This window comes from Labrus bergylta, chromosome 8 (assembly GCF_963930695.1).
Source record: "Labrus bergylta chromosome 8, fLabBer1.1, whole genome shotgun sequence".
Lineage (NCBI taxonomy): Eukaryota > Metazoa > Chordata > Actinopteri > Labriformes > Labridae > Labrus > Labrus bergylta.
The window spans coordinates 32402570-32408722 of record NC_089202.1 but is presented as its reverse complement, the minus strand read 5'-3'; the positions used below and the strand labels follow the sequence as shown (position 1 = coordinate 32408722).

The 6153-nt window shown below is 42.9% G+C and overlaps 1 long non-coding RNA gene across 1 annotated transcript; it reads right to left on the bottom strand.

Annotated features, from left to right (window-relative positions):
• Nucleotides 1-1120: 1120 nt before the first annotated feature.
• On the bottom strand, nt 1121-3007 carry LOC136179887 (uncharacterized). Its single transcript, XR_010666812.1, has 2 exons — nt 2522-3007; nt 1121-2193 (listed from the first exon to the last, which is right to left on the bottom strand). It is a non-coding gene; the product is annotated as an uncharacterized lncRNA (long non-coding RNA).
• Between the last annotated feature and the right edge of the window lie 3146 nt (nt 3008-6153).

The window sequence follows — 6153 nt, the reverse complement described above, 5'->3', positions numbered from 1 at the left end:
TACATGTTAATGATGAGTCCTCTATGCACACTAAAGTTTGCCATGGAGTCCCACAAGGTTCAGTGCTTGGACCAATTCTCTTTACATTATATATGCTTCCTCTGGGAAATATTATGAGGAAACACTCCATACAGTTTCATTGTTATGCAGATGATACTCAGCTTTATGTATCAATGAAGCCCGATGGCACCAGTCAGTTATGTCAGCTAGAAACGTGCCTTAAGGACGTTAGGACCTGGATGACCAGAAAGTTTTTGCTACTTAACTCAGACAAGACTGAAGTTATTGTGCTAGGCCCTAAGAACATCAGAGAGACTTTTTCTAGTGATTTGACTGTTCTTAGTGACATCAGCCTGGCATCTAGCACCACTGTTAGGAATCTAGGAGTTCTATTTGATCAAGATATGTCTTTTAGCTCTCACATCAGTCAAGTTTCAAGAACAGCCTATTTTCACCTTCGTAATATATCCAAGATCAGGAATATCCTGTCGCAAAATGATGCAGAAAAACTAGTTCATGCATTTGTTACCTCCAGATTGGATTATTGTAATTCTCTTTTGTCAGGGTGCTCTGGTAAGTCTCTAAAGACTCTTCAACTGGTCCAGAATAGTGATGTGTCGGTCATGAACGATTCGTTCAAAACGAACGAATCATCTGGGTGAACGAAATGAACTGAATCACTTACTAAAAAGAGTCGTTCATTTCTCAACTTCAGTTGCCCTCTCCTCTCTTCCGTCTCGTGTCTCAAAGCTCCCGTTCACAGTACGTTCACTGAACGAACTGAACGAGAGTTCCGACGTGAATCACGCTCCGACGTGAATCACTGAACGAACTGAACGAGAGCTCCGACGTGAATCACTGAACGAACTGAACGAGAGCTCCGACGTGAATCACGCTCCGACGTGAATCACTGAACGAACTGAACGAGAGTTCCGACGTGAATCACTGAACGAACTGAGAGGAAGAGCGGAGCTCTCATTCAGTTCGTTCACTGAACGTACTGAGAGGGAGAGAGAGACTCAGAGCTCCCGTTCAGAATCAGTACACACAATCACTTTCACCACCCGTTTTTCATATTTTAGGTTTCACTACGCAAATAAAAGATGTACGCAAATAAATATTAGGTTATTAATTATTTTTAATTAGATAAAATGAAAACAATAAAAAATAAAAGTGAGAAACATAAATTACAGTGCAATTAAAAAAAACTCAAAAGATAAAAAACAATAGGCTATCAAAAAGAAAATACAAAAAAGTAAATATAGACTAAAACTACAGTGCAAAAACAAATATTAAATAGACAAGGTAGAAACTATTTACAATGGTCTACATTTTAAAAATGTCATAAACAAAATATTAACTTAAATGTGCAATCACAAACAAAATAAACTGTAGTGTAAAACAAAGTCAAGAGACAACAAAAAAAATCACCAGCATGCCAGGTGAGCAATATTGTTGCAAACAATGTGAATATCAGTGAAAATTAAGATTCATTGATTTTCTTCTAATAATCTTCAATTAAGATTACATGTGCAGGTTTGCATTGATGAATACCAGCTGACGGACCTTTGAAGAGCTGAGCCGGCTCCTTCTCTCTGAAACTATCTGCCCCGTTTTACTGAACACTCTCTCAGACGGGACAGATGTGGCCACAATGCAGAGTCTCCTCTTCATGAATTCACAGAGTCTGGGATATACCACCCTTCTACTTTGCCACCAAGTGAGGGGGTTTGAGGACCGTGGCACTAGAGGCTCCTCTATAAATCCACGGACCTCTAGCACAGAATCTGCAGTTGGATTGCGACTGCTTGTCACAAGCCCAAAGACCTGCTCATCAAACTCTTTCCAGACTGCACTCTCCTCTACTCTTGTGCTTCTGCTCCCTCTTCTTCTCCCTCAGCCTGCTGGTTGGGGAATGTCATCCTTGCTGCAGAATTGCAGAGGCGATGAAACACATTGTCAGCTGCCTCATCCTGCCGAAAGGCCTTCTTCTTGAACCTCGGGTCAAGTGCTGCTGCCTCAGAGAGCAAAACATGGGACTCTATTTTATGGAACCGGTGAGACATTTGGGAACAGATGTTGTCCACCAATTTCCTAACTGGTTCACTGAGGTTTCCAGCAGCTCGTTGGTGGCTTGATGCAATCTTTTGAAGACCTCTTGCCAAAAGGATGACTTTTGAAGCTGTCACATACCTAAGTGAAAGAGAAAGAAGGATTAGGCCTCTTAGTGATAATAATATGCATGTTGTTATTATTAATACCAGTATAACTATTAGTAGTAATCGTTGCAAAATGATCATATTCATAATCATTAGTTTGAAAAATAGCAATGAAAAGCTCTAGCTAGGAAGTAAGATAAAGCCTTTGAAGCTCCTCTGAAGTCAAGTTCCCGTGGTGATGACCTAGAGTAGCTTGATTGACAGGTTTATGACTTTGTTTTGATGTGACTGTGCAAGTGAAAATTAGGCCTTCAAAATCACAGTATTATCACGACAATGCAATAATATTGAAAAACACGTACCCTTCACCGCTTATTTCAACTGTGACCTCCTCAAAGGGCTTCAGAACATTGCAGGCCTGTTGCATCTCCTCCCACTCTTCTGGAGATAGGGTGGCCAGTCTAGGATTTGTTAAGGCCAGTGTTGTGATGACAGCCTCTCTGTTCTGCAGTATTCTCTCCAGCATGTAATATGTTAAGTTCCAACGAGTTGGGCAATCCTGTTTCAGACGCAGTTCTGGCAACCCCAACTGGTTTTGTGTGGCCTTCAGTTTTTCAGAGGCAACTGTGCTCTTGTGCATGTATTCCACAATTGCCTTGACCTTATCTACTGTAGGTTTAATAGCAGCAATGCCACTATGTACAATGAGGTTCAGGGTGTGGGCATTGGGCAAAGCAGAATAGGTGGGGCCAACCTGTGTTCTGGATGGCCTTCACAACATTGGCAGCATTGTCAGAGACACAGGCAACAACTTTATGCACAATGTTCCACTCCCTTGCAACCCTCAAAAGTTGCTCTGCCAGATTGTCAGCTGTGTGCCTGTCACTCATTTCAAAACAATCTAGCAGGACGGACACATTTTTCAAGTCAGAAATGAAATGACATGTCACAGACATGAAGGAAGTTGTTGTCCTGGATGTCCAGCAGTCTGTGGTGAGACACACTGCTTCAGCTTTATCCACTCTTTCTTGAACTTTTTCATGTGTCCTCCTGTACAGCTCTGGGATAATTGAATTTGACAGTGTTTTGCGGCTTGGCAGAACATAGTTGGGGTTCAGTTCCTTTGTGTATTGCCGAAACCCCTTATCTTCAACAATGGAAAAAGGCTGCAAATCAAGTGCAATCATCTTTGCCAGCACCTCATCCATTGCCCTTTGCCTCATGGGGTCGATAGGCCTCGACACAAAGTGAGTGAGGGTGGCTTGTGCACTCCTTGCTCTGGGCCTATCTGTTGCCCCTTGTGTGGATACAGCAGTGCGAGTACTGGCTGGAGCAGTGCTGGTGCTGCTGCTGTCTTCTACTGTAGGAGCAGGCTGAGGCTCTTGTCTTACCTGTTCAAGCTGCACAGTTGGATGTTTTGACTTTAAATGTCTGTGGAGATTTGCTGTTGACCCACCTTTGGTGGAGAGCTTGATGCGGCTGCTGGTGGAATAAATTCAAATAGTGTCCAGATAACGCTTCTCCTTCTTGACTCACTCATCTTGTTTTTTCACTGTCTTACTCCTTTGATAATGGGGGAAGGGTGTTTGTTCATGAGGGTACATGGTCAGGGTGATCAGGGGAACATACCAAGTAACAGGGGAGGAGGGGAAGGGACCTTAGAGGGGGATGGTAGGGGGAAATTCAGTAGAGTGACCTTAAGTTTACAGTAAAAATGCATTTTTTAAGTGTGTATGTGTGTGGAGGGTCAAGTTAGGTCAACTGAGACATAGTTTTTTGAAGATTTTGACAACTGTCAATGTAAGTCTGTGTCTGTGTGTGTGTGTGTGTGTGTGTGTGTGTGTGTGTGTGTGTGTGTGTGTGTGTGTGTGTGTGCGCTTGTTCTGTGGGGTCACATCTCCCTAATAATGGTTGAGTCCAGGTGACAGATAGTTTCATAACAAAACAACAAAAACACTTTTTATATTGACAATATTTGTATACAATTTGCATGGCCATGCATTTACATCTACAGTTAAGACATTAAACAAAGCTGCCTAATATATAATCATAGTTTGTTTAAATAAAGCAGCCCTTGCCGACAAAGTAGCCTAAATTAGCCTATATTATTATTTTAAAAATCTGCTTATATAATTTAAAATATAACTGTTCTGGTACAGGATATATTCGTTGCCATGCATATTTTCTGCATGTAGCCTATATTAAGTTAAATTAATTGTCATTCATGATAATGTTTGCAAACTGAAAGCTTCATAACAACAAGCACATACATTTTCGCGACACCCAGCTTAATTGTTATTAATTAATGATCGTACAAATCATTGACTGACTGGTGAAAGTGATTGTGTGTACTGATTCTGAACGGGAGCTCTGAGTCTCTCTCTTCCTCTCAGTTCGTTCAGTGATTCACGTCGGAGCTCTCGTTCAGTTCGTTCAGTGATTCACGTCGGAGCTCTCGTTCAGTTCGTTCAGTGATTCACGTCGGAGCTCTCGTTCAGTTCGTTCAGTGATTCACGTCGGCGCTCTCGTTCAGTTCGTTCAGTGATTCACATCAGAGCTCTCGTTCAGTGAACGAACTGAACGAGAGCTCCGCCTCCTCTCTCTCCCTCTCAGTCAGACAGTCAGTGAGTGATTTGTGTACTGAACGTACTGAACAGAACGGTCGGGGAAAATAAATGTGATTGTTTTAGCAGCTTTCAGTTTGCAAACTGTGGCTTTATCCAACTAAATTCTCAGCTCATTGGTTTATTATTCACCACCGGCTGTTCTCAGTACGATCGCGAGCAGAACTAAACGTTCGGCCGTGTTTCAGTTTATTGAATTCTGATTCACAGACAGAGCTGCAGAGAAGTACTGAACGATTCGGTGAACGAATCATTTGAACGAATCACTTTACTGAACTGATTCTACTGATTCAGTACACTGAAAAGAACTGCTTTTCACATCACTAGTCCAGAACGCTGCAGCTCGTGTCCTGACCAGAACCAGGAAAAGGGACCGCATCACTCCTGTCCTGGCTTCTCTGCACTGGCTCCCTATACAGTCTAGAATAGAATTCAAGATCCTTCTTCTCACCTACAAAGCTCTAAATGGCCAGGCACCATCTTATCTTAAGGAGCTACTAGTGCCGTACTGTCCCTTGAGAGCGTTGCGGTCCCGGAGTGCAGGCCTGCTGGTGGTACCTACAGTCTCTAAGTGTACTATGAGAGGTAAAGCCTTCAGTTATTGGGCTCCTCTCCTCTGGAACCGCTTTCCAGCCGGGGTCCAGGAGGCAGACACAGTCTGTATTTTTAAGAATAGACTTAAAACTTTCCTTTTTGATAAATCTTATAGTTAGTGCTGATGTAGACCAGCTCTTAGTTATGCTGCTATAGGCTTAGACTGCCGGGGGTACTGGCACCTTGAGCTCCTCTCTCTCTCTCTCTCTCTCTCTCTCTCTCTCTCTCTCTCTCTCTCTCTCTCTCTCTCTCTCTCTCTGCATATACAGTACATCATATCACTGCATGTATCTATCTGTAAATCTCAGTCACTAACCACCTACTTTCCTGAGAGCTCTTGAGCTCTCTTAGGCTCCTCAAGATTGTTGATGGACGGCCTGCCAGAACAACCCCCCCCCCTCCCCACCAGATTGTTGATGGACGGTCTGCCTCCCCCCACCCCCTTGCTCCCTATCCCTCTTCCTGCATCTTATCCCATCTCTCCCCCTATCCCTTTCCAAGCCCAGCGCAGTCTAGACCTGTGAAGGCTGTTTCGTCGTGAGCCGGGGATCCAGCCGAAGATTTTTGCCTTTTAATAAGGCAGTTTTTTTTTACCACTGTAACTTTTGCTGCTTTGCTAAAGTGCTCATGATGCATAGGCCGGGTCTTTGTATCATAACAAAGAGTAAGGTCTTTTACCTGCTTTTTGTAACATAACAATGAGTAAGGTCTTTTACCTGCTTTTTGTAACATAACAATGAGTAAGGTCTTTTACCTGCTTTTTGTAACATAACAAT